This window comes from Acipenser ruthenus, chromosome 2 (genome assembly GCF_902713425.1).
Source record: "Acipenser ruthenus chromosome 2, fAciRut3.2 maternal haplotype, whole genome shotgun sequence".
Taxonomy (NCBI): domain Eukaryota; kingdom Metazoa; phylum Chordata; class Actinopteri; order Acipenseriformes; family Acipenseridae; genus Acipenser; species Acipenser ruthenus.
The window spans coordinates 51,497,947-51,525,554 of NC_081190.1; the positions used below are offsets into that span (position 1 = coordinate 51,497,947).

A 27,608-nucleotide genomic window follows, 5' to 3' on the forward strand; every position below is an offset into this window, starting at 1 on the left:
TCCCCTGCACCTGGTAGCTATTGTAAATTAGAGCCAGGTGCAGGATATTTAAGAGGAGCAGTCAGTCTGCTCAAGGCTGCTGAGTAGAAGGAGGCAGATGAGGTGCTCTGCTTCTGAGCAGTCAGAAAAGTAAGTGCTGTGTTAGCGTGTGTGTGTTCTGTGGTGCCAGGTAAACGGCTTAGCCGTCCTGCAAGTTAGCCAGGGAAAGTACCTGTTTAGTAAGCGCTCCAAAACGGAGTTAGGTTTTTGTTTTGTGTTTATTTTGTTTCTGTTTAATAAAAATAGCGCAGCCGCGCTTTAAACCCTCCATTTCTCTGTCCTGGGTCGCAGTTCTTAAAGGGGCACGAACCCGAGTGAGTGGCAATCAATCAATCAATCAATCAATCAATCTCTCTCTCTCTCTCTCTCTCTCCTCTCTCTCTCTCTCTCTCTCTCTCTCTCTCTCTCTCTCTCTCTCTCTCTCTCTCTCTCTCTCTCTCTCTCTCTCTCTCTCTCTCTCTCTCTCTCTCTCTCTCTCTCTCTCTCTCTCTCCTCTCTCTCTCTCTCTCTCTCTCTCTCTCTCTCTCTCTCTCTCTCTCTCATTCTCATTCTCATATATATATATATAGTTTGTTTAAACTGATTTTGTGGTAATGTCCTCAGGTGCCTAATTCAGTTTTTTTCTCTGAATTCCGTGATTCAGTCCGTGTTCTCCGTTGTTGCAAACTTTCACAATATGATATGTCAGTTGTAATACAGAAATGTTGTTCATCACATTTCAGAGTTGGTCACTGATCGAACATTTATGAGGGTGAAGTCTCCTGACAACTGTGTTACTGATGATAGTGCAGGTTTTTAATTAACAGTTTTAAAAAGAGCAGTTGCTGGGTTAAATAGCAGCCCTTTTATTATTTTATAAATCAATTTATTATTTTTGTTTGCTGTTGTTTTGTTTTTCAGTCAAGGGGCAGATTTATTTTGCAATGATTTATGTTGATGAGAAAGTTCACCGGTTAGAACATGACCAGTCAGAGGACAACATCTGTGACTGTCGTTTTTGACCTTTTAACATTTATTATATCCTTTTAACATACTATTAATCCCCCTACTACTCCCTGCTAAAGTGAAAATTCAGTATGTCCAATCAATGCCACAGGCCAGTATAACTGGTGCAGTGCAATACCAGACTAAAACAAAATGGACATTCTTTATAGAAATTAACATCACAAAGCAAAAGACCAAGTATTATCCTTCTATAGATTAAAGCTGCTCCTCAGAGGGAGGGATCTGTGCAAGAAGCCTGTTACATGGCTAGAATCTAAATTCCTGCACCGATGAGAGTCTCTTATTGTCATGCAGAGTAATAGCCCATTTCCCTTTATGTACAGTACCAATTGAATTATGTAGAGAGGTGGGTAGTTGCTGCTATTATTAAATGAGTTAACACAATGGCACAAGTGGAAGTAGCATTTCAGTCTGTATGCTTCTACTGTTTAAAAAAATAAATAAAAAAAAACCTAAAACCTTAAGATAAGCCTCCATACAAAAGCTTCCTCTGACAGATTTCCTCAGTTTGAAATGTAAGGAATCACAACCCCTAGTTCTTTGACTTTATTTGGGTAATATTTTGGTTTCTAGTGTCTTTGAAAAAACAGCTTTTAGCATGAAAATGACAAAGTGTTTCGAAATAAAACAAGGTCAGTTTTTATAAACATATATTATCATAAAAACATTTGGGAAGTGTATATACTCCTGTAATTTGGATATACACACTGTAATGTTGGTCTTGCAGGACAATTAAAAGGTTTGCAGAGATTAAAGCCATGTATCTTTTTTAAACGATCCATACACAGGATATGCAGTTGTGATATTTGGTGGAGAAAGGTTAGGCAGCATGTTTACCTATTGTTCAGCAAAGTATGTCAGATAGAATCATTATATATCCCAAGATCTGCATCACATTTGCACCAGCCTGCTTATGACTTGTGTCTGGTCAGGGATTTTTATCAAACCCACAACCTCAGCCCCAAAGCATATGCTCTATCTACTTCTATCTATTCAGAAGGTTTTGGCCTGTATAACCCACAATTTACAATTATAAATCTCTTGCCTGTATGGGTTAACAGGAGGATTTCATCAAACAGATGTCACTTCTATATTAATAATCTGCATCGGCTTCAAGAGACTTCCTTAAACTTTTTTTCCACTCATGTTCATAAAGCTCTGGAGGTCTTGCCTAGAGTACAAGCTCACAGCTAGGCACAAATGTGACATCTATTAGTGAGCACTGGCTTTCCATTTGTTTCTTTACAACTGAATTTATTGACTTAAATAAGTCTTTTTTTTTTTTTCCTGGTTAACAGCTGAGGGTTTTCGTTTCAGGTTCAAGTACTGTATACAGTATCTCATACTGGGCATGACTAATGACCGTTCTTAATATTTCTGGCTTATTTCACTGCTCTTACTCAAAACAAACAAACAAAAAAAAAACCTTCTAGGCTTCCACAATCGTTTACAAGCAAATTATTTGGAAAAATAAATATGTAGCTTATATACCTTCTAAAAGCCACTGAACTACAGCACTAGTTCAAGTGCCAAAACCCCTATGGTAACCTTAATGCAATTGAATTGGACAGAAACAATGGATGGCAGTATTATATCTAAAAGAAAAAACACTCAAACAAGGCAGTACATAAAGTACATAATGTTTTCTGTTTCAGTTAACAAAATAAAAGCCAAGGATGTGTGTAAGGTGTTATAGACCAGTATAGGTAGGATTTGGGTCCAAAATGTGGGATGCAAAACAAATTCACAGCAACTGAAATATCTGAACTGCTTTTTTGGTGATCGTTGCATTTTCGTTGTCTTTTTCCAATTTGAAAAGCCGTCCATACAAAACGTTTCCTCTGCACCTGCTGCCAACAAGTACCGTATTGATTGGTCAACAGTGACAGAGCTACTAGCATTAATTCCAACAAAAGTTGCACTATTTAATTAGGTAGCTACATATAAACTGCTGTATTTTGAAACAAACATTATACCACAATGGCCAAAATAGTAAATACTCTTTTGTATCAGCCCTACATGACACCACTGAGTCACACACTTAGGTAAAGAAAGCACATCCATCTCCAGTGTTGCTAGTTCAACACCTTTCACAAGCAATGAATTAACCACAGACTTCAACTATCATAAAACATATATTAAAACCAATGGTCTCAAAGTACTCTACACTACAATCCTAAATTATTACTGAGATGGTTGGCCTTTGAAAATGTCCCCTACAATACCTCACAAATATATAGTTTTGTTTCTTAACCTTTCTTGTGCCTGTAAGACTATTAATTTTATATACAAAAGGTAGATACAATCCCAAATACTGCAAGAAGCACAATTACAGAAGCTGATATGCAATGTAATGTATCATGGCAAATCACACAGGTGACCACAAGCACCTTTTGTGACCTTTTATTATTATTATTATTATTATTATTATTATTATTATTATTATTATTATTATTATTATTAATGTAGTTGGCAGATGTCTTTATCCAAGATGACTTACAGGTGTTACAGGGCAGTAAAGGGTTACAATGCAAGCCTAATATTTAAATACAGTGTAGCTACAGTAAGTGAAAATAATACTACTAAAATACAATATGAACTAGGAAGCAACAAGTTAGGATTACAAGTTATATCTACGACAGTGTAGTGTAATACTGCAAGGATAGTGCATTGGCTGAGGATCCAATAATGTGGTGCATGGGTCAGGCAAGTCCAGTGCATAATAGGAGTAGGAGAGCAAGAGATCTACAAGTGCAGTCTAAACAGGGGGAGTTTGTGAAGTGGCAGAAGGTGGTGAGAGACGGAGAAGTCCTGAAGTTCTCCAGTAGCTGGTTCCACCACAGAGACGCTAGGGAAGAGAAGGAGCGGGCACGGCAGGATGGAGAGTAGAGAGAAGGCATGACCAGTCGGCCTATAGAGGAGTGTAGGGGGTGTAGGGAGACGAGGGATTGGAGATAGGAGGGGGCAGTGTAGTGAAGAGAGCGGTAGGCAAGAACAAGGGTCTTGAATTGAATGCGAGCAGAAATACATGGCCAGTGGAGAGTGCAAGCAGAGGGGTAGCATGAGAGTCGCGAGGTTGGGAGAAAACAAGACAAGCAGCAGAATTTTGGATAAGCTGAAGGGAGACCAGCAAGGAGAGAGTTACAGTAGTCCAGTCTGGAGAGTACAAGAGCTTGGAGCAGGAATTGGATGGAATAAGTAGTGAGAAAAGGGCGGATTTGGTAGATGTTGCTAAGAAGCACCAAGTGTGTGTCACGGAAGAGATGTGTTGAGAGAAGGGGGTCAAAAATAATACCTAGGTTTTTAGCAGAAAGAGATGGAGAGAGAGTGATAGGGTCAAGGGAGACTGAGATGGAGATGTCAGAGGAGGGGGACGAAGCAGAAGGAAAGTAGAGGTCAGATTTAGAGAGGTGGAGTTTGAGTTGGTGAGAAAGCGTCCAAGTTGAGATAGCCAAGAGGCATTCTGAGATGCGGGAGGAGATGTGGAAGTCAAAGAAGGGAAAGGAGATGGAGATCTGGGCATCATCCGTGTCATGGTAGGAGAAGCCAAAACAGGAGATGAGAGTGCCTAGAGATCGGGTGTAGTGAGATGATCAGGGGTCCCAGGACAGATCCCTGAGGTACACCTGTAGAGAGGGGGTGAGGAGAAGAGAGAGAGCCACGCAAGGAAACCTGGAAGGAGCAGTTAGAACAATAGGAGGAAAACTAGACAAGAGCAGTGCCTGAGATCCCCAGGTCATAGAGGAGAGGAGAATAACATGATCAACAGTGTCAAAGGCAGAGGAGAGGCCAAGGAGAATTAGAATGGAGAAGAGGAAGGCAGCCCGAGCTGCTTGTTCCAATAATTAATGCATACTGAGGACTGCTTGTACATTTTTGGCAGGATTATGTTCATAAGTAATAGGAATATGTAAATGCTGCTTGTGGGGAGTCTGGGAAGCTCAGTACTGATCGGTTGTTACATTTAAAAATATTATTTCATTTAAATGGGATATGTCGAATGCCTTGTCTGGACTTGGTAAGCAGGAATAGAAATTAATATTGAAATGGATTAGTTACAGCATAGATGTATTCTGTCTGGACAATATATATGAAAAGAAAGGCATACATCTTAAATAATCCCGTTGTGCAGAGTTCTGTATACAATAGTAATAATAATAGTAATTGTTTATTGTATAACAAATGGTGTGAAATCTTGAACAATGGCAGAGAGTACTTACAAAGGTATTTTATATTACCAATATACGCGACTACCTTTACTTCCTTAAAAAAGCGTGCAAGGGATCATGGGATATAATGAGAGCTCTGGGCTGTTTTTCTCTTGAGTGTCTATGACAAGGGGTTGGATTGGGCTGATTTTCTCAATTATTTATTTTTTTTAACTTTTGAAGTCTGCAGAACAAAGCTTTTCAGCAATGCGAAGAATTAAAACTTACCTGAGATCTACAATGTCACAAAAGCGTATGAATCATGTTTTGTTTTTACATGTACATAAAGACATTACTGATGCTTTGGACCCTTTAGAGTAATTTTGTGAAGACTAAACTGATGAAACAATTGAACAAAAGTGACCCAGACTTCTACGTGACTGTAAGTTGCCTTTAAAACATAACTATTTTAATGCTTTTTATTTACTGCACTGGTTACATAACATTCACATTTTAATAATGTGTTGTAGCAAAATGAGAATGCAAAAGAAAGTTTTAATATTATTTTTTTTTTTACTTTGAAAAAATGTTCTGTATTATTTATACCTGTATTTGTATGGTAATGTTACAGAGGGTGTATTTGGGAATGAGTTTTATTTCTAAAGAGGTAATATAGATGATATAAAACAGCTTGGAAGTTATTTGATGGCGCAGAGTATACTTAACACTGTTGTTTTGTGTAGTGAGTGAATAATGATATTTCCAAGTGAAATGGCAGCAAAGTGTTCAGGTTTTCTTGTATTCCCATGTTATTTGAATGTTAACAAGGGTTTTAAGATATGTGGTTATACTTACAAAGCAAAGAGACCAGTTAGAGCCCTTTATTATTATTATTATTATTATTATTAATAATAATAATAATAATAATAATAATAATAATAATAATAATAATTTAATATACTAGCAGATGCCATTATCTACAGCGAGTGTGACTTACAATAGTTATCGAACTTGGGAGTTGACCTTTCCATTTTTTATCGCTGTTCCTTGCATAGGCAGTTATTATTCAAATATATAACAATAAAAATACCGTGAGTATCACTAAGCTTATTATCTTAGGACTTGCGATCGTATTTTTGAGTGTCGTATTTTTGTGAATTAGTTCAAATGTTTATTATGGTAACAGTTAACCTATTAGTCTCGCTCAGAATTGTTTTATTTGGCTGGCTCCACCACTTTTGCAGTCCTTCCAGCCCCATTGTTTCAGGTGGCACAGATACTCGCTCAACGGGTAATGGAAAATGCTCCTGCTCTGCTGTATGATGCCAATGATAACAACTGGAATATATTTAGGTTAACCTTTCGACTACCATTTGACCTTTTCATGTACAAATATCACTGTTGCTCCTCTTGCAGCATGCGTCCTCAAAGTGGATATGAGATTTCCCATGCATCCAATGCTAGTGATTAGCTGTCACTCTGAAACTTTATTTACCCTCTCTGTCAAGGGGAATTATAATGTATCTCCCACCACCAGCCATAATAGGAACTGGCCTAAGGTTATAGATAAACCATTGTTTACCACAGTTTTTTTTGGTTTTTTTTGCTCACATGTCCTGCCGTACACTATACCACAGTGCATTTAAACGGAATGCATTCTAATATTGCAAATACAGTTTTGCTATAAATGAGAAACAATACAAAACTCGCACCTCCTTAAAAAAGCCAATGTACTGTATAATAATTATACTACTGTTGTTTACTAACACGCCTTTAAACCATGCAAGCAATGGGCACATATTATTATTATTATTTATTTCTTAGCAGACGCCCTTATCCAGTGCGACTTACAATTGTTACAAGATATCACATTATTTTTACATACAATTACATTATTTTTTACACATTATTTTTACATACAATTACCCATTTATACAGTTGGGTTTTTACTGGAGCGATCTAGGTAAAGTACCTTGCTCAAGGGTGCAGCAGCAGTATCCCCCACCTGGGATTGAACCCACAACACTCGGTCAACAGTCCAGAGCCATAACCACTACTCCACACTGCACATACTTCATCTCCTGTCATCTCCCGTCTTAAGCAAACACTATACTAATTGCTGAATTTGAGTTGCTGAATTACAACAGCAAACATTCACCAAGGGAAATCCAGTGTATTATTTGAACGTATTAGGCACATATATATATATATATATATATATATATATATATATATATATATATATATATATATACAGACGTGCTCAAATTTGTTGGTACTCTTACAGCTCATTGAAATAATGCTTCATTCCTCCTGAAAAGTGATGAAATTAAAAGCTATTTTATCATGTATACTTGCATGCCTTTGGTATGTCATAGAATAAAGCAAAGAAGCTGTGAAAAGAGATGAATTATTGCTTATTCTACAAAGATATTCTAAAATGGCCTGGACACATTTGTTGGTACCCCTTAGAAAAGATGATAAATAACTGGATTATAGTGATATTTCAAACTAATTCGTTTCTTTAATTAGTATCACACATGTCTCCAATCTTGTAATCAGTCATTCAGCCTATTTAAATGGAGAAAAGTAGTCACTGTGCTGTTTGGTATCATTGTGTGCACCACACTGAACATGGACCAGAGAAAGCAAAGGAGAGAGTTGTCTGAGGAGATCAGAAAGAAAATAATAGACAAGCATGGTAAAGGTAAAGGCTACAAGACCATCTCCAAGCAGCTTGATGTTCCTGTGACAACAGTTGCAAATATTATTAAGAAGTTTAAGGTCCATGGAACTGTAGCCAACCTCCCTGGGCGCGGCCGCAAGAGGAAAATCGACCCCAGATTGAACAGAAGGATAGTGCGAATGGTAGAAAAAGAACCAAGGATAACTGCCAAAGAGATACAAGCTGAACTCCAAGGTGAAGGTACGTCAGTTTCTGATCGCACCATCCGTCGCTTTTTGAGCGAAAGTGGGCTCCATGGAAGAAGACCCAGGAGGACTCCATTTTTAAAAGAAAAACATAAAAAAGCCAGACTGGAATTTGCTAAAATGCATATTGGCAAGCCACAATCCTTCTGGGAGAATGTCCTTTGGACAGATGAGTCAAAACTGGAGCTTTTTGGCAAGTCACATCAGCTCTATGTTCACAGACGAAAAAATGAAGCTTTCAAAGAAAAGGACACCATACCTACAGTGAAACATGGAGGAGGCTCGGTTATGTTTTGGGGCTGCTTTGCTGCGCCTGGCACAGGGTGCCTTGAATCTGTGCAGGGCACAATGAAATCTCAAGACTATCAAGGCATTCTGGAGCGAAACGTACTGCCCAGTGTCAGAAAGCTCTGTCTCAGTTGCAGGTCACAGGATAATGACTCAAAACACACAGCTAAAAGCACCCAAGAATGGATAAGAACAAAACATTGGACTATTCTGAAGTGGCCTTCTATGAGTCCTGATCTGAATCCTATCGAACATCTATGGAAAGAGCTGAAACTTGCAGTCTGGAGAAGGCACCCATCAAACCTCAGACAGCTGGAGCAGTTTGCTCAGGAAGAGTGGGCCAAACTACCTGTTAACAGGTGCAGAAGTCTCATTGAGAGCTACAGAAAATGCTTGATTGCAGTGATTGCCTCTAAATGTTGTGCAACAAAATATTAGGTTAGAGGTCCCATCATTTTTGTCCATGCCATTTTCATTTGTTTTATTATTTACAATATTATGTTGAATAAAAAATCAAAAGCAAAGTCTGATTTCTATTAAATATGGAATAAACAATGGCATATATATATATATATATATATATATATATATATATATATATATATATATATATATATATATATATGCCGTTTAGTGTTGACTTATCCAAGGTGTCGAGCATTAACATGCATATAAGGAACAGAACTCACACAATTACAGTATTACAGTATTTATTTTTAGTTTATTTTTAGTTAAATGTCTTTATGAAAACAGTTGAAAGAACTGCAGTGAATGAATCCATTTCAATATACAGTACTGTACAAACTCAGTACAACTCGTATAGTTTGATTGAAATAAGAATTAGTAAAATAACTACAGCGTTACTTTTACAAAAACAGTCCAACCACAAACTGTGCACAAATTGTTGACTATACTTTTAGGTATTGGCTTGTACTGTCTAATTTGACGTCTTAAATAGCAAAAGTTAACAAATGTACATTATACAGAATTAACTCAGTGAACAAAAACAATAATAAACAACCTACAGTTTCACACAGAAATCAAACATTGTCGATTGTTTTGCATGCAAAAACACGCTTTTCGAAAGTTCTGCTGACAAGCTTGTTATCCCGAATAACCTGAGCTTTTAAAGCCAATTGAACGAGAACTCATTTTTCGATTCTCACTCATTATGAACTGACACGGTAACCAGCTGCACTTGGTAGTTGTGAATGAATTAACAATCCGTTTCCAGTCAGAGGTCAGTCATGTGAAATGACAGTGTCGAGTTATCCACTAGTCTTTTTAATAGTTTGTATCCCTTTGGTACCGGTAATATGTGTTGAGTTACCAGTAAAGTATGGTATCGAATTAAAGCACAACACAATCCTGGCAGCATTGACGCATAGACCTGATCAGCCTCTGGATAGATGCTGTGGGATGTTCCGCCACTTTTCCTGTGCAGCTGCAGCCAGCTGGCGAAAGTTGGCTGGTCGCGGTTGTCTCCTGTGGATGGCACTGGCGATTTGGTACCACAAATGATCTATTGGACTCTGGTCAGGAGAAAAAGCTGGCCATGGCAAGACCTCAACATTGTTTTCTTGAAGTTGTGCAATTGTAATCTTAGCACTGTGTGGTCTTGCATTGTCCTGCTGGAGCAACACTTCAGATTGGCTTGCAGAAACGGAAAAAACTTTTGCCTCAAAGACTTTGTCAATGTATCGCTAAGCAGTAAGGTTGCCATCAATCTGCATCAAAGGCACTTGTGTTAAAGAAGATTCCTCCCCACATCATCACACTTCCACCGCCCCTCTGGTTGGTTTGAATAACGCAACAGTCTGCATAACGGTCCTGGGTCGGTGTGGTGACCCTCTACCTTCCAGAACGTGGCCTTGTCCCTCACAGAGCTGGTTTCCTGGTTTCTCTGGACTAGTCTGCTGATTGTTGAAGCAGAACATCTCATTCTCTGGGCAACTTCTCTCACAGACAGGCCGCCTTCAATCATGCCGATAGCAATCAGGCGATCTTCAATACTCAAGCGAGGCATGGTCATATCTTTCGCTTTTCTTAAGTTAATTAACCCCTTGAGGTCCTATGTCGGACCTGGTCCGACATCGCAATTTTCCCTTTCCGGTCCAATGTTGGACCCTGTCATCATGACATCATCAAAAAGATGCAAAAAACAGGTCTCTAGTCGTTTTTTCTCCGGAAAAAGGCGATAAAACCATTCAATGGCCGAGTGAGACCGATAGGAGCCGAGAGAAGCAGAAAAAAAGGGCATATCTCATGAATACTTATAGACCCGACACCACATAGATAACACGGACATAAACAAACAAGATAGCTGCTTCCGCATCCAGCGCTCAAGAAATATCACAGACATTTGCAGAGCTTTTTGAGGAGTTTTTTAAAAATATAGCGAACAAGGGGTGGGGCGGGGGTGGAGATGCAGTACTGAGTGTCCTGTTGATATGCAGTGCCTTTCAAACCTGTTTTACTGTGAAAAAAATACTTTTAAACAGCGCATCTAAAATAAACTGCGCGTGTGAAAATAAATTGGACCTGATGCGCCTGACACGCGCTGAATAAATGGACCGCTAAGGGTTAAAATCATTTTTGAATGGCTATTTATACAGATTCTTAATCAACACACTTTGGCAATTTTAACTCAACTCAAATACTAAACACTGAGCGCCTGGTGTTTTTATGAAATCACATGACTTGAGCTCAGTATTTTGTTACCCTAGGAACAATACTACTCAAACAATCAACAAACCTATCTGCTCACTATTTAAAATATAAATAACATTATGTATGTATTTAAAATGTAAATAACATTATGTAATATTATGTATTGATGTAAAACTTACCGTTGCGTTTCCTATATATATATATATATATATATATATATATATATATATATATATATATATATATATAAGTTCTCGGACAAACACAAGATTTTCATTATACTGCTCAGAATGCAGGCAGAGACAGCATAGCGGCAGGGGGGCGTGGCCCGTGTGTGTGCCTTTATTTTACAGCAAGACATTACAATATATAACACGTTAAAATAGAAAAATATCCCAGGAGTAAAGAATAAGTTGTGTAGGCCTTACTTTACCCGTGAATTAACTACAAAACAAAGGATGCCAAATATCAGTTCAATAAACGTTGTTTTGTTATTTCCCGAAATAAATAGTATATAAAGTTGACATTTTATTTATTTTTTTAAACTTTTTTTTTCATTCCTTGCCATTGCCGTTTCTTCGTAGTAAACAGTGGCCATAGACACGTTTTCATAAAGTAATACCATTAGGTTTACTTGAGCCTTTTTGTAGCTGAACAAGGAAATGAAAACTGAAATGTAACTTTAAACACTTCAAATTAAACGAACGTGGAAATGGCGTTGTAAAACGATGGGGAAAAACTCACCATTTTGGTTCTCGTTTATTACATTCCACATAACAGAAAGTCGCAACAACTAATATATAATCTATAAAATCTATATAAAAATCACTACACATTTCCAGCAATTTGGGCACTGTTTAAGCAAGGCATTTCAGAATGACATGTTTGCCTTTTTTCTGTCCCATGAGATTCTAAAGCAGCACAGCGCGTTTTTGACCCAGATGGCCTTCTATAGAGATCACTATGCGTGCACGCGAATAATCATAAGAACGTAAGAAGAACATAAGAAAGTTTACAAATGAGAGGAGGCCATTCAGCCCATCTTGCTCGTTTGGTTATTAGTAGCTTATTGATCCCAGAATCTCATCAAGCAGCTTCTTGAAGGATCCCAGGGTGTCAGCTTCAACAACATTACTGGGGAGTTGGTTCTAGACCCTCACAATTCTCTGTGTAAAAAAGTGCCTCCTATTTTCTGTTCTGAATGCCCCTTTATCTAATCTCCATTTGTGACCCCTGGTCCTTGTTTCTGTTTTCAGGTCAAAAAAGTCCCCTGGGTCAACACTGTCTATACCTTTTAGGAATTTGAATGCTTGAATCAGATCACCACATAGTCTTCTTTGTTCAAGACTGAATAGATTCAATTATTTTAGCCTGTCTGCATACAACATTCCTTTTAAACCCGGGATAATTCTGGTTGCTCTTCTTTGCACTCTTACAATATCCTTTTTGTAACGAGGTGACCAGAACTGAACACAATATTCTAGGTGGTGTCTTACTAATGCGTTGTAAAGTTTTAACATTACTTCCCTTGATTTAAATTCAACACTTCTCACAATATATCCGAGCATCTTGTTGGCCTTTTTTATATCTTCCCCACATTGTCTAGATGAAGACATTTCTGAGTCAACATAAACTCCTAGGTTTTTTTTTTATAGATTCCTTCTGGTTTGTTTACTTTTTGCTGTCTAAAACCTTTAAATAGAGGCTCACAAGCTGCTGTGTTGATCCTGTGTTTTTTTAATATATTAATCTCACATCTCACACTTAGTTCTTTTTCATTTGCTTTTTTGAAACTGTCGCGCAACTTTTGGTGAGGTGGTAAATAAGTGCAAGGTATTTTTGTCATTTCTAGCAAATACGAACATATGATTTTTGTATCCGACTACACGTCAAAAAATATTTGTTGGGCTGTCACACTATTAAAAATTTTGATCGGTTAGTTTATGGGCATTAGTTGATTTAATCTGTAGATTAATCGGTGCACATTTTTAATAAAGGTAACGATCTTACGACTGTCCTGGTAAAAATCAATAGAATCTAAAAAAAAAGCCTTAGCTTCCTGTACTTCTGCATTTAACAGAACCTGAGGCACTGAAGAGATTAAGCCATTCTGAATCTTGTTAGAGGTGCCCAAAAATACTGTGGCTATTGACAAGTGATTGCTTAACATTTTGTTGCAGTCAGAAATCAGAGAAAGTCATCCCACATAATTACCTTTATCGTGACCTCTGAATGCCAGTTCTTGCTTGCCAAGGTAAACAACACAATCAATCCTCACGAACCTCACGATTTTGTCTTGCTTGCTCATTGTGATATATTGTATCCCTATGCTTTTGTTTATCTATTTGAACATCAATCCGGGTTTGTCCAAACATTATGAGTGTAACAGGGGCTCACAAGTGACTTTGGGAACGCTCATATTTTTGTGCTGACTTCGTTAGACATCCTAGATTGCTGTAGCCAGCGCTGTATCGCCTTTTCTGTACTGAACAAAATACAGTTCCAGCAGTATACTTTTTTAAATTGACAGCTACCGGTAAGCCACAGATACCTTTTATAATTTGAATTTTGGAAGTGGCGAGAATATTCCTTTCCTTCCTGTGTCTGTTCTGGTATTTGTGGTGTATACCTCAATTTTTTCTGAGAAAGTTTTTCTTGAAAATTGATTCGTAACCAAATCGACTATGACGTCTCTGTTGTCTGATGACATTTTTTTTTTAAAATTTGTAAAAAGCAATTCGAAATATTACTTCGATAGCGGTCTTATAATATCCAATATCGCGTGAAATTCAGCTATTCTTTCTCCGCTTAACCTAGCATATTTATGTCCCGCCTCTGCTTACTAATGATTGGACAGCTGCAAAACCTGGGCAGATCATTAACTTTCCCATTGGTTAAACTCCCAATTATGTCCCGCCTCTGCTCACTCATGATTGGACTGCTGCGGCCAAAGCAGTTCTACCAATACTAGACAAAATCTTCACTGCATATGGCATTCCACAGATTGTTAAAACAGATAACAGCCCACCATTCAACAGCTCAAACTTTGCAAAGTTTGCAGAATGCCTTGGTTTTAAACATCGCAAGGTAACTCCTCACTGGCCTCAAGCCAATGGTGAATTAGAGTACTGAAAAAGATGTTAAGGATTGCAGTTTCAGATGGCTGCTACATGAAGCAAGAACTGTATTGTTTTCTAAGAAACTACAGAGCTACACCACATACTACCACTAACATCCTATCTGCAACAGCACTGTTTAGCCGCCCTGTGAAAGGGTGGTGGGCAATTCACTGACACACACGGGAGACAGATTTTATTTGTAATGCCGCTCAGGCACACCGATTTATTTTTACCCGCAGAGGCCGCTGTTGTCCATGGCCTGAATACTGGCAACAGTAAACAGGACCCACGGGTTTACCAATGCTGGTATACAATCCAGTGCACATACAAGTGCTCAAAAATAATAATAAAAACAAAAGGAAAAAGAAAAAGGGAAAATAAAACACAGTAATAAAACTACAAAACAAAAGTGCTGCTTACGCAGTGCCCCCACTGCCGCTAAGCCGGCCATACATTGGGGTGGCCAAAGTTCCCCGTACAACTACACATGTCCCCTCGGGTACGTAATTATTTATTTTACTTTCTTTTAAGGTGTGCTATCTCACTCAGATATCCTCTCTCCGGCCACCCGAATGCACAACCAAGCACAGTTCTTATGGGCCGAGCAATCCCCCAAGGCCCGCCTCTCAGCCACTCAGAGAGAGGGAAAGCCAACACACCCTCTTCCCCACCTTTCCGTGTCATCGCCATGACTGACAGGCGGATCCTGTGAGACAGCTGCCCTCTTCCTGCAGAACCACGGACACACCACATAGTCAGCACAGATCTCCCCTGTTGCAAGCCCATTAAGCATCAAGTTGCCAGCAATAACCATTCCTGCCCACAATGACCAATTCCATCTACAAGATGCAGCAGCCAAGGAAAGAATTAGAGAGAATGCTGAAAAACATCGAACTGTTCAGCAGCCTTCACTAAAAATTGGGGATACTGTTCTAGCGAAGAACCTGCGGCCACTGAACAAACTCTCCATGCCATACCACGCTCAACCATATCAAGTGATCAGCTTTGTAGTCTAAAGGACTCATGCATACACACAATACTTTAACTCCTTGTTTTGTTACAAAAGGGAGACGTAACACTAATTTCACAGTTTTGTTTTGCTTGTAAAAAAAAACACACACAACAACAACTTATCAAAAGCAATCCATAGCAAGAAAGTTTTTTTTTTTTCTTTTCACAAAAAAGGAGGGATGTAGTTCTCATGTCCGCTCCGGAGTCCAGCTCCTTATGTTGCATGTAGCTGTACGGAAGTATAACTCTCCTGCTCTACCCACAGGGATCATCTACATACTGATGCCAAACCAACAACATGTCTGCATTTGTACTTGTACCATACTCTCAGTAAACTTGTATACAATTCAGCCTAGCATGGTGTCCGTCTCATTCTCTGAAAGTACACAGCAAGACACCACAGCCCATCAGGAAGATTAACATCCTTCACGTCGCACACAATAGTGGTCGCGTGAAAATGTTCAAGTTGTAGTTGATGTTCAAGGTGTATCTTCTTGATAACTTACTCCTGTATGAAGTGTATTTTTACCTCAAGAATAATTGAGCATGGAACGTACAAATTTTAAACTGCACTGACTTACAGTACAAGACAGTTCAACCCGCTCTATGATATTTTATGTTCCGTTACTAAACAATCGCAGCTAAACTTACCCAATCAGAACAGAAAAAAATGGTAGGTGTTTTTTCTGAGGTGGCTTCTGATAACGTATTCCTTTGGCTTTAAGAACATTGTGTAAGGCTTGTGCATTCATTGTTGATGCACAATAAGTCGGTTCAAAAGCCTTTATTGGGAAAGTACACGGGATGTGTACAGAGCAACAGGGGTAGTGCAGCTGTTTAGTCTTGCCTCAATAACGTTTCTCTCTCATTCTCACTTCCACTGTCTCCTACATCAGTGGTTCTCAAACCTTTTGGACTGCGACCCCCATCCTCTTGTCTTATGCCACCACCCCACACACCTGCACAAATACCAGTAAAAATCCAACATACCACTGGCTTCTCTGAATCACTGCTGTTATGTTTTCTTTCTTGCACGAGCCAGCCACTGATCTATTGTAATTATAGCAAACATAACACTGCAAATGATAGTTTTCAGATTGTGTCGGAGGATTACTAACGTGCACACCACGTAGTAAGCCGATAAACAATGTACATCACCAGATGGCAGAAGATTTCAACCAATAATATGCAAGCTTAAAAGGCACCAGTCAGATGCACAGCGCCATCTACTTGTAAGATTTGCTTTACGTTAATAGGTTAAGATGTGCACTGTATTTTATTTTTTTTTTTCAGAACCTTCTCCCGCCCACCCAGGAGAGAACCACTGCCCTACAATAAGGGCAACCCCCAATCAATATACGGGATCTGTCAAAATGCAAAAGTGCATTAATTCAAACTTGTAATTTAACGGTGTTGACACACATTTCAAACATAGTGTAACCAATACAAATTACTTATTTTCTATCCAATTGTTTAAAAAAATATATCTAGTTGTTTCTCTTCATTTTTCTGACTGTACTGTTTTTAAAAGATTAAATATTTGTCAGCAGGAATGATTGTGTTTCTCCAAGTACTCACAAACTAAAAAAAAGAGAATAGCAACATCCACGATGTCAACATACTGACATTTTAAAAGCTTGTGTTCTTTTGAGTCTTATTGGTTGACACCCCTTAAAAACGGTCTCTATCTGGTCAAAAGTGTTTAGAAGAAACACAATTATATGCGGTAGCTAGAAAACAGTCCATAGAAACACTGAGAACCAGAGATGCAGCATAAATGTATTTGGGCATGAATATCTGTACAAATACAAAAAAATGTGTAAGCGCAAAATCTATTTTCCCTGTCAAATCTCGCTCTGCTAATGGTAGTCTACAGGATAGTTTCAATTGCAATTAATCAAGCACTTCCAGATAGACTGCAGGTTAGGTTTTAAGATGCTGTCATTTGCGGATTCAAGGTAGTCCAGTGATTCTTAAGACTAAGTGCTGTACGAACTTGTTACTCATATGAATGAGTTCCAAGCCGTTACAATATCCAACACAATGTCACAAACCACATATCAATTCGCAAGCAAAATCAAAGAAACACCTATCAAAATACCTGCTGTCATGGAAGATACTGAACACATCACTTTTGAACTGTGTGTGCCTATAACAATTGATGAATGGTTACAATTTGACTTTAAATGAATTACAAAAGAACAGTTCAATAATATCCTTAGAGATGTCTATGGCACAATCAGAAATTTTAAAGGCGAGCAATATGGAATAAGCAGCTAGGTTGGGCTCCATGCTGGATTAAACAGACATATACATGATCCCCGCTAAGTTTATCCTGAAGTTCAATGAGTGACACAGAATTCACAGCTTCAAATTATGTATTTGTGGGTACAATTAAAAAACTGAGACGAGACAGTTGGGATAAAACACAACATCACCTCGCAATAACGGTAAGACCCATTCCAATTATTAGACATTCTGATGCCCTAAACCTACTACAGGTCTTGTTAGTAAAGTTTGGTTCGACATCCAGTTCAATTTTGGATGCAGAGGAAAGGAAGGAAGCAGACAACTAAAAACTGACTCTTGGTCTGCGTCTCATGCATCTCATGCCTAACAATGCAGTGTAACAAAGAAGTGACAATATCCAGCACAACCCATCGCGTGCTTTATTGCTTAAGTAGAGTGATATATGAGAACATCCTCTGTATATCCCAGTCGCCGAGAACTTCACCAGGCCTAAATATTTTTGTTATAATAAATGTCTATTAGAGTGAGATCATAATTTGCATGTCGGTCTTGGCACTGCTGTGGGTCACTTTCCAGAGCACACACTGTTTTATACTGCGATGGCTGAATTCCAACCAGTTATTAGTTAAACATTCATTGTCAGAATACATGACACTGCAGCATGTTTCTTTCAAACAATGTAAAACGCTGCATAGCTAAGGAGAGTAGCATTAGAGATTCAGTATCCTGCACCCCAAACAGTGTCTAAAGTCATGCAACCTTTACTCCAGTAGCTGGCAAATTCCAAACTCTGGAGGACAGTATTAGATGCACTGTTAACTCCTAGGTAACCGTTCCACTTAAAGTGAAAGGAACACTGCTTTATTATTATTTGTTTATTTAGCAGACGCCTTTATCCAAGGCGACTTACAGAGACTAGGGTGTGTGAACTATGCATCAGCTGCAAAGTCACTTACTATTACGTCTCACCCGAAAGACGGAGCACAAGGAGGTTAAGTGACTTGCTCAGGGTCACACAATGAGTCAGTGGCTGAGGTGGGATCTGAACCGGGGACCTCCTGGTTACAAGCCCTTTTCTTTAACCACTGGACCACACTACCTGCTTTGAGTGCCTTGTTCATTTAAACAAATACAATTACTATGAAATGAAAACATTTTTAGACACCTGCTTGTTAAGAGTATAAAGCATGTTGCTGGAGATACTAGCCATGAAATGCTGATTTTCTTTGGCAAAGAACACACTGGTTGTAACTCAAAATGAATCTATTTCTTACTCTAAAAAGAAACCATGGCGGAATTATACAGTACACCCTCGCTATAACAAACCTGTTGGGGTCCAAGCCTTTTGTTCGTTATATCGAGGGATACTTTATAGCGCAAGAACAATCAAAATGAACGATAACCTGTTGGAGTAAGTTAATGAAATGAGATTGTGAATAAAAGTAGAATTATATGTACCTGTTCATCTCATTCTGCCTTTGCTTTATCCTATTCGTTAAAGAATTAGAACGCAGTACAAAAAGCAAAAATCGTTTCAAAGTGCACCAAATCTTAATCCAACACACAAGAATCCCAAACGGAACTTTTATTCCAAATCAACCCGACATGAAAAGTTAATCAGATCCACAATATTTGTTTTGTTTATTATTATTCAATTTTGCTTTGCCACATGGTTGCTGAACAAGTCAAGTGCCTTTTGACAACCTATATTCACGACAGAGATATGCCTGCATTACTCCTTTTTTCAAATGATCAAAATAGTTTCCAGCTTTGTTACATCATAAAATTATTTTCATTTCGGATGCATTGTTACACAGCGCACGCTTTTTATTAAACAAAAGAGCTGACTTCACTGCAGAGGTGGAATGCCATGCATACAGACCGGGATGATGACAGTGTGTGTTTATATTATCTTTTTTAATTATTTTTTTATTTGGGGTCGAGGGGCCAGGTTCGTTATAGCCGAAGGTTCGTTATAATGAAGGGCGTTATAGCAAGGGTGTATTGTAATTGAAAAAGTATGCCAACCCAATTCTGTCAAAACACAATTTATAATTACAGTAGAACCTGTCATATCTGAGTCATTATACTACATTGTAGTTGCTTTAGTAACGTCAGGGAATTATCAATCAATCAATCTTTATTTTATATAGCGCCTTTCATAGTGGACCACCATCACAAAGTGCTTTACAAGATGCAGTAACAACAAGAAAATCCATAATACTTTAAATACAGAGAAATGCATAATACATGATTACATAATACAAATTAGTAATTTCAGTGTGGCAGGGCAGAAGCCCTGCACATGTAAATAGTGTGTGTTTTGTGTTATGTAAATAAAAATGTATTGTTTTAATTTAAGTTTGGTAGGGATGGGGTTAATTCCATTCCTGCCAGAATCCACATTTGGAATGTGGCCATTCACTAATTAGTGCTAATGAGTGCTAATTGGGGAATGGTCACATGTATATAAAGGGAGGAAAAACCCTTTGAAGAGATAGTCCAGTGCGGGCACTGCCTGGCCTGGACAAGTAGAAACATTTATTGGAATGCAAATGTTGTATTGTATTGTATTGTATTGTTTAACCTTTTATTTCGGCCCTTGTACCTACCTTTGTTTCTTGGTTCCTGTTTATTATTTCTGTGTAAATAAACTTGCGCATCATCCTGTCAGTCAGGTACAACAATGTCTCTAAAACAACAAAGTACAGTAATGCATGTATACTATACAAAGAAAATTCTGTGAAAATTACTGCAAAGCACTGTAATACAATATTTGCCAATTTACAGAACAGCATTCAAAATAGTCCTTCTCATAATTTCTGAATATATTCCAAAGAAATCCCTGAGAAATAGCGTTTAAAAAAAACAACACAACAAAAAAGCACGCACACAAATACTATATAGTAATCCCTTGCGTTCTTTTTTCTTTTATTTAAAATCGTTAAACTGGGCAGTGATAGCATGTAAAAAAATTACTGTAGACCCATATTAAAAAGTGCATGGATCAGTTCCCATCTGTACCGTTCAGTTGGTGTAAATGACACATGCCAAAGATTGATCGGTTAATAGAGGGTATCGTATCTTACAGGATCGGATATGATAGGTTCTACTGTGCAAATGTTCAGTACTAAAGTGTACACCATTATTTTTTACATTTCCACTACAAATTGTCTCCAGTGTATAGATTGTTAAACATAAGTTGGACCACACCTGAAATTGGAGCAAATTGCAGTCAAGTGGTTAGAAGGGGAGTAGAATGTCATTTAAAAAATTGTTGTTTTTTTTTAACTTCAAACAAGCAATATACAGTTGTAGTCAAAAGTTTACATATCCCAATGGAAATTTAGAATTTCTAGAAATTTCACGAAAACAAATAATTATAGGAAAAATCTTTTGTAGCAAAAAGTTTTACTTTTGTGGATGAGAAAAAATAGATGTGTCTACAATTATTGATTTCAGCAATTTTTTGGCAAAACTCCAGAAATGCTAATTCAAAAGTAGTCATACCTTGACAAGGAAAATTAAATTAATAGCTAGCTGAGGCACCTTTAGCAATAATAACCTATTTTAAACTATTAGGATATTTGTCAGTGAGCTTTTGGCATGATTCTTTAGTGATTTTTGACCATTCTTCAACACAAAATTGTTCCAGTTCATTCAAATTCCGAGGACTTCTCTTGTGCACAGCCTTCTTCAACTCATACCAACAATTCTCAATCGGATTTAGATCAGGACTTTGACTAGGCCATTTCAGAACCTTGATTTTATTCTTCTTTAACCATTCTGAAGGAGATTTTGATGTGTGCTTTGGATCATTGTAGGCTATATTGATGAATTGAAGCAAATGTTACCCTGCTGCCAAAAAAGGGGATTTGGGGAAACAGGTATATGTATATACAAAACTGTAAAAATGAAATTATTTTTAACTGAAATATCTAAATTCCCATTATGTAACGTGAATGCGCTTTCAGGGAAACGGACTTCAAAGTAGCACAATCCACACAGATGTAACACTTCTCAACTTTTCCTGTGCATTTACCACATACTGCTCTTTCACACTGGGCAGATATCAGAAGTTTTATTTTTATTGCATTCAGCTACCTGGCATTGTTTTCTCTCATTGTGTCACTGGGTGCAGCACTGAATCCAGGTTGAGCTGCCTGCTGCTTTGCAGTTTTTGTGAGACAGCAGCATGACAGGAGGACTACCAACAGTGCTGTAATACGGATCTATGAGATGTCCTAGCATAACAGTCTGTTGTGTGGGATTGCAGATCTTCAATGGCATAACACAGTCTTTTGCAGGGAAGGTGGGGGTGTTAGACCAGTACTCTCATTCATACTAACATGGAGAGGGGGGAGGGGAGCACTTCAAAAACAGGACACCTATGCGACAGATGCATGACACAATGATATTGCCACCAGCAAAATGGATGAAATCAACTGTTATGAAACTGTGTTTACATGGGCGAGTGGAATGTGCTGTGTCATGTCAGTTTGAGAGTGCAGTGCCAGTAACATGGATCAACCAAGAGTTTTCCAGTGTCATACTGAATGAGAATACAGACAGAGATGTTTAATGGAAGGGGTGGCCTTACCATTACAGTTGGGCCGGTGTGGAAAAAGTATTCAAGCGTGTTACTTGAGTAAAAGTACTGTTACTTGCAAAAAAATGTAATTAAGTAAAAGTCAAAGCATCCTTCTAAAATATTACTTGAGTAAAAGTACAAAAGTATCATATCTTAAAAGTACTCAAGTATCAGAAGAAAAAAGTAGCCGCCCTTAAATTCTACCCGTGGAAATCCACCTGAAAAAAAAAAAACCTGTCCTGCAGACCTGCAGTATGTATTCGCTTCTGATGTATTTACCTTTTCCTGCTTGATGGAAGAAAATCTCCGTTCTTATTGTGCACACACTCTGAACGCCGTCTGTCAGTGTCTACTTCCTAGCTGTCCTTACTGTATCGTTTTAAATTTAGAATAGCAAATAAAGTTTTTTTGTTTTTTTTAACTCAATTGAAAATAGTGTTAATCAGCAGCTATAGCAACAATAACTTTATTTCAAAAGATCACCAGCAACACAGACATGGTACCTGTTCTCTGACAGCACGATTACCAATAACACATTAAAAAAAGTAGTTATTTACGCCGCAACTGGAAGTAGCCTACTGGGTCCACCGCTTGGATTAAACCAAAAAGCCTCAACAGACCATGGATGTTTTTTGAGAAAACCGCATTACTCATGGAATACTGAGGTAAATGCTTAGCAACAAAAACTAGTTCTTCATAAAATCAGGATAAAACTATCAGAAAAACATAATTTTTTAATTTTTGTTCAACGTATTGGAGCGTGCATGGGAGTAGGGGTCAGGGCTGGTAGGTGACGCAATCTGAAAAGACATAAGCCCGATATCTGCTCCTACCAGTGAGCCAGCTCTTTTGTTTCTTAGCAGCTTTTGTACAGCGGTACAGCTTTACCCAATCAGAATCCTGGCCAGCGCAAGAGTCAGTGGGTGCGTTCACGGAGATCGTTCTGCGCAGATTCTGTGCAGAATCTGACCAATTTAGCTAATGGTTGCGTTCACAGAGATCATTCTTAGAAAATCATTGGCTAAATTGGTCAGATTCTGCACAGAATCTGCGCAGAATGATCTCTGTGAACGCACCCAATGTGCTGAAAGAACGAGTAACGAGATGCTTCTAGGAAATGCAGTGGAGTAAAAAGTAGAATATTTTCTAAACAAACGTACTCGAGTAAAAGTATAAGTATCCCAAAAACAAATACTTTAGTAGTGTAATGAAGTATTTCTACTTTGTTACTTTCCACTTTTGCAGTTGGGTTATATACATTGTGCTGTCACACCAGTATGTTCTGTGATCACCATTTCTCCAGGACTATGCTGGCAGACAGCACACACATGCATTCTGTAAACAGTGCACCTTCCTCATGACCCTGTCAGCTTTCCAGTAGGTTTCTAAGGAGCACTTTGGGGTGTGGTACACGCAATGCCCCCCCCCCCCAGCTCATACACTTAGTGGACCGTGATGATGGATCTGCAGAGATTTGTATGTTGTTTGTCTTAACTGATTGTCTGTGGTTGCTTGTAAGGGGGAGGGAGGATGCAGAGTTAGGGTTGAAAACCCTAACATTGCATTTCCCTACTTTTGTCATTTTAATATCAACACTAACTGATGCAATAACTATGTTTTTTGCAGAAAAACAAAAACCAACAATATATATATATATATAATATATATATATATATATATATATATATATATATATATATATATATATATATATATATATATATATATATATATATAATTATACACACACATATATTAATGTTTTAAGTGCATGATGCATATTTAAATACTTTATAGTACATATACATTTAGTCCCTTCAGATCTGTATACTTGTGTAACCTTTTTCAGTACTTCTCTTTTTTGTCACATCTGGATTTTCTAACTTTATTGTTCACTAGTCCAAAACGAAACTTAAAGGTGCTGTCCTCCAAATCCGAACTGATAAATAAATGTAAATATTTCAGTCTTACATTAACATGGCATCCAAGTAAAAAGTGCCTCCTATTTTCTGTTCTGAATGTCCCTTTATCTAATCTCCATTTGTGACCCCTGGTCCTTGTTTCTTTTTTCAGGTCAAAAAAGTCCCCTGGGTCGACATTGTCTATACCTTTTAGGTTTTTGAATGCTGGAATCAGATCACCGCGTAGTCTTCTTTGTTCAAGACTGAATAGATTCATTTCTTTTAGCCTGTCTGCATACGACATGCCTTTTAAACCCCTGATAATTCTGGTTGCTCTTCTTTGCACTCTTTCTAGAGCAGCAATATCCTTTTTGTAACGAGGTGACCAGAGCTGAACACAATATTCTAGGTGACATAAAGGATGTTGTTATGTTGTTTTCTTTCCGATTTAGTTCTTGAGAAGAATAGTCACCACAGTTATTATTATTGAGGTGTACTTGCCGCTAATCCAAAGCTTGTTTTAACGTTGTCTTTATGATGCTGGCCAGAGATCCGCGCGTCATATTTGCTACATTTTCTTTAAATTCTCAGATTAATAATTGATAACCGGGTAGTAAAAAGAGACAAGTTTCAGGTCAGGTCATTTAAAACCCGACGGGTACCCGTTTTTTCGGGTACCCGTGCCGACCTCTAATATATATATATTGTAACGGATGTAGCAGGACAGGGGGCCTGCAATATGAAAAAATGTTTTGTTTGTGTGTTTTGGTGGTGGTTGGCAGGGACGGGGTTAATTCCGCTCCCTGCCAAAAACATGTGAGAATGTGGCTGTTCCCAATCAAGGTAATTGGTGTTGATTGGGAACAGCCACAGACTATAAAATGGAGCTTGCAGCTCCATTAGATAGAGATCACCAGGGAGCTGGTATGTGAAATGTTGGGTTGTTTAAAGAAAGCTAAGGTAAAGTGTTTTGTTGGTGTTATGTCAGGTAAACAGCTTAGCAGTCCTGCATGTTAGCCAGGGACTTGTGTGTAGTGAGCTAGATTTTTGTTTTGTTTATTTTTGTTTTGTAATAAAAGTGCACGAAAGTGTTTTATTGTGCAGTTCTGTATTTGGGTCTCTGTTTTTAAAAGGTAAACAAGCTGATAACAGAGAGGCTACTTTACAATATATATAACCACATTCTACTGGTGGGATCTCAGGTATTTATTAAATTATTATTATTATTATTATTATTATTATTGTAAGAATAGTAATGTAGTGGGAAATGTAGGTTAGCCTGTTGTAGATTTACTACCAGTATTTTAAAAATATATTGTACCAAACATTTTGACTGGATAAGTTGTATATCATTAACCTAAAGTGCTGGTATTATAGCTCCGTTCAGAGACTATAAGGGTCAGAATTGCTGAAGCTATGGTTCTGTAGGAAAACATAGATATTATATATGTATTGTGACAGAGTATAAGAAGGATAAGGAAACATTATTATTATTTATTTCTTAGCAGATGCCCTTATCCAGGGCGACTTACAATCGTAAGCAAATACAATTCAAGTGTTACAATACAAGTAATACAATAAGAGCAAGAAATACAATAACTTTTGTTTGAGCAAAGTACAAGTGTGACAAAACACAATTCAATAATACAGCAGATAACTGATAGTTACATCAGGATATGTTTAAATACAAAATACTACAGGTTAAACACTTGGCAGATTACAGTATTCTGAAGTACAGGATTAAATGCAGTAAAATAGGGGGCAGATAAGAGCAAAATAAAGCTCATTTAAATAAAGGGTGATAGTGTCCCAGGATACAAACAGGAGTTCTACAGGTGCTGTTTGAAGAGGTGAGTCTTAAGGAGGCGCCAGAATGTGGTCATGGACATGTAGTGAAACATGTAGTCCAGGGGTTTCATACAGGACTACACAATTAGAGCCATGAGGGGAAACACCTGACTCTAATGAAATGAGAGATACATGCCTGTGGTTAAGCAGACAGGTATATAAGCCAGTGGCGTAGCCATGGGTGGGCCTGGGTGGGCTACAGCAAAGTAGGCGATAATCTGCCATGTATATTAATGTCTGTAACTATTGTTTCAGGGCTCAGAAAAACTACATCTACACTGACGCCAGCTCAGAAACCAACGTTCTGATGCCATGTCAGGTCAGACATACCATCTCTGTCACTTTGGCAGCTCAGACAACATCATGAGGCCAGGGTGGGGCGCTCGGATACCACCTGTCGAGACCTGTAGGTTTACCTGCAGCTTTGTTGCTCAAGATTCCATCTGCTGAGAACTGTAAATTTGCTTGCAGTATTGTTGTGATTGCGTCCTGTAGTGTCTTTGGATTTGCTTTGATCCTGAATAAAACTCTTTTAATTGAAGTTACCTGAAGAAGACTGATTTATAATTTAAGAAGAACTTAAAACTTACATCACGTTATTTTGATTTGGAAGGAGAATTTCTCTGGTTAAAAGAAATACATGGAAGCCCTCACTGCCCAAAAGATACTATCAAAATAGTGTGAGAAAAAAGTGAAACTTATTTTTCTTTTTCCATGGCAACCTGGCCTCTGTTAACTAAACAAGCGTGCTTCTATTAGCATACTATCTACAAACTCTGTGGTAGCAAGCAAAGCAAATATGTAAACAATACAAAAAATAAAATCGTCATTTACCGTTTGTCTTATACTATAGCATTAACTGCAACAGTGAAAAAAAATGTAGCGATGGAATGTAATTGGTGCACGTAAGTTTGTACTTGAGATGGACAGACACTTCCCTAGATTGTGATACTCCTCTTTTGAAATAAGAATTTACTATACACACCTGCTATTTTTATATATATGGCACTGCACTTCAATCGATTATATAAAATATCCTGTTGCTGATTTTGGCGCTGTATTATTATTACAGTTAGCGACAAAGGGACCAATAAATCACCCCTGTGGGTAAACTGCAGCGGGATTAATAGTTAGCAGTGATATTTAGATCTGTCACTTAGATCCTTAAAGTAGATCCCAATGACTTACGAATGTGGTATATCCATCGTCCTTAAACTGCGGTTTGACATTTTGATCAATTTAGTAGGTGGCATTCACAATTGTTTATGTTCACCCATAGGATAGGATATTGCAAGGTTAAACTTAAAATAATCTAATTCCCTGGAACTGTGTGGATGTTATTTTGTGTCAGTAATTACACACCTTCAAAACTTGGTAAGAGGGTTTTAAGAAATGCACTCACTTTATAACAAGTATTAATCTTCTTTATATTAATTCAAACAAAAACATGAAGCTCTGAAATACAAGGATGGACAGCATTTTTTACTATTATGTTTAATGAACGTGCTGACTTTTGGATTTAGGGTTTGTTTTATTAAATTGAATTAACCTTTAATTGATTAAAAGCCCCATTATGTGTATCAGAAATTTAACAGAAAAAGTTTCTATGGCTGTGATTGTCATTTTAGAGGGGTTTTCTTGGACGCTGTAAATACTGTTCTTGGGGTACATAAACAAACTTCCAATTTTAAACACTTAGATTAAGTAATAGAACCCAAAGAAGTGGGCTTTACCAGATGGTAAAGCCCTCTTCTGAGTGTTCTATTGCTATTAGAAAATGGATACGTAAAAAAAGCCTAAATATTAC

At 37.9% G+C, this 27,608-nt stretch overlaps 1 protein-coding gene and 1 long non-coding RNA gene across 3 annotated transcripts in view; one reads left to right on the forward strand and one right to left on the reverse strand.

The window, feature by feature from the left end:
• The window catches only part of LOC117409029 (glutamate receptor ionotropic, delta-2), a 612,251-nt gene that overhangs the window by 559,097 nt on the left and 25,546 nt on the right, over window positions 1-27,608 (reverse strand). The window lies entirely within an intron of this gene.
• Window positions 24,867-26,342, forward strand: LOC131699642 (uncharacterized). Its single transcript, XR_009308234.1, has 2 exons — window positions 24,867-24,913; window positions 26,057-26,342. It is a non-coding gene; the product is annotated as an uncharacterized LOC131699642 (long non-coding RNA).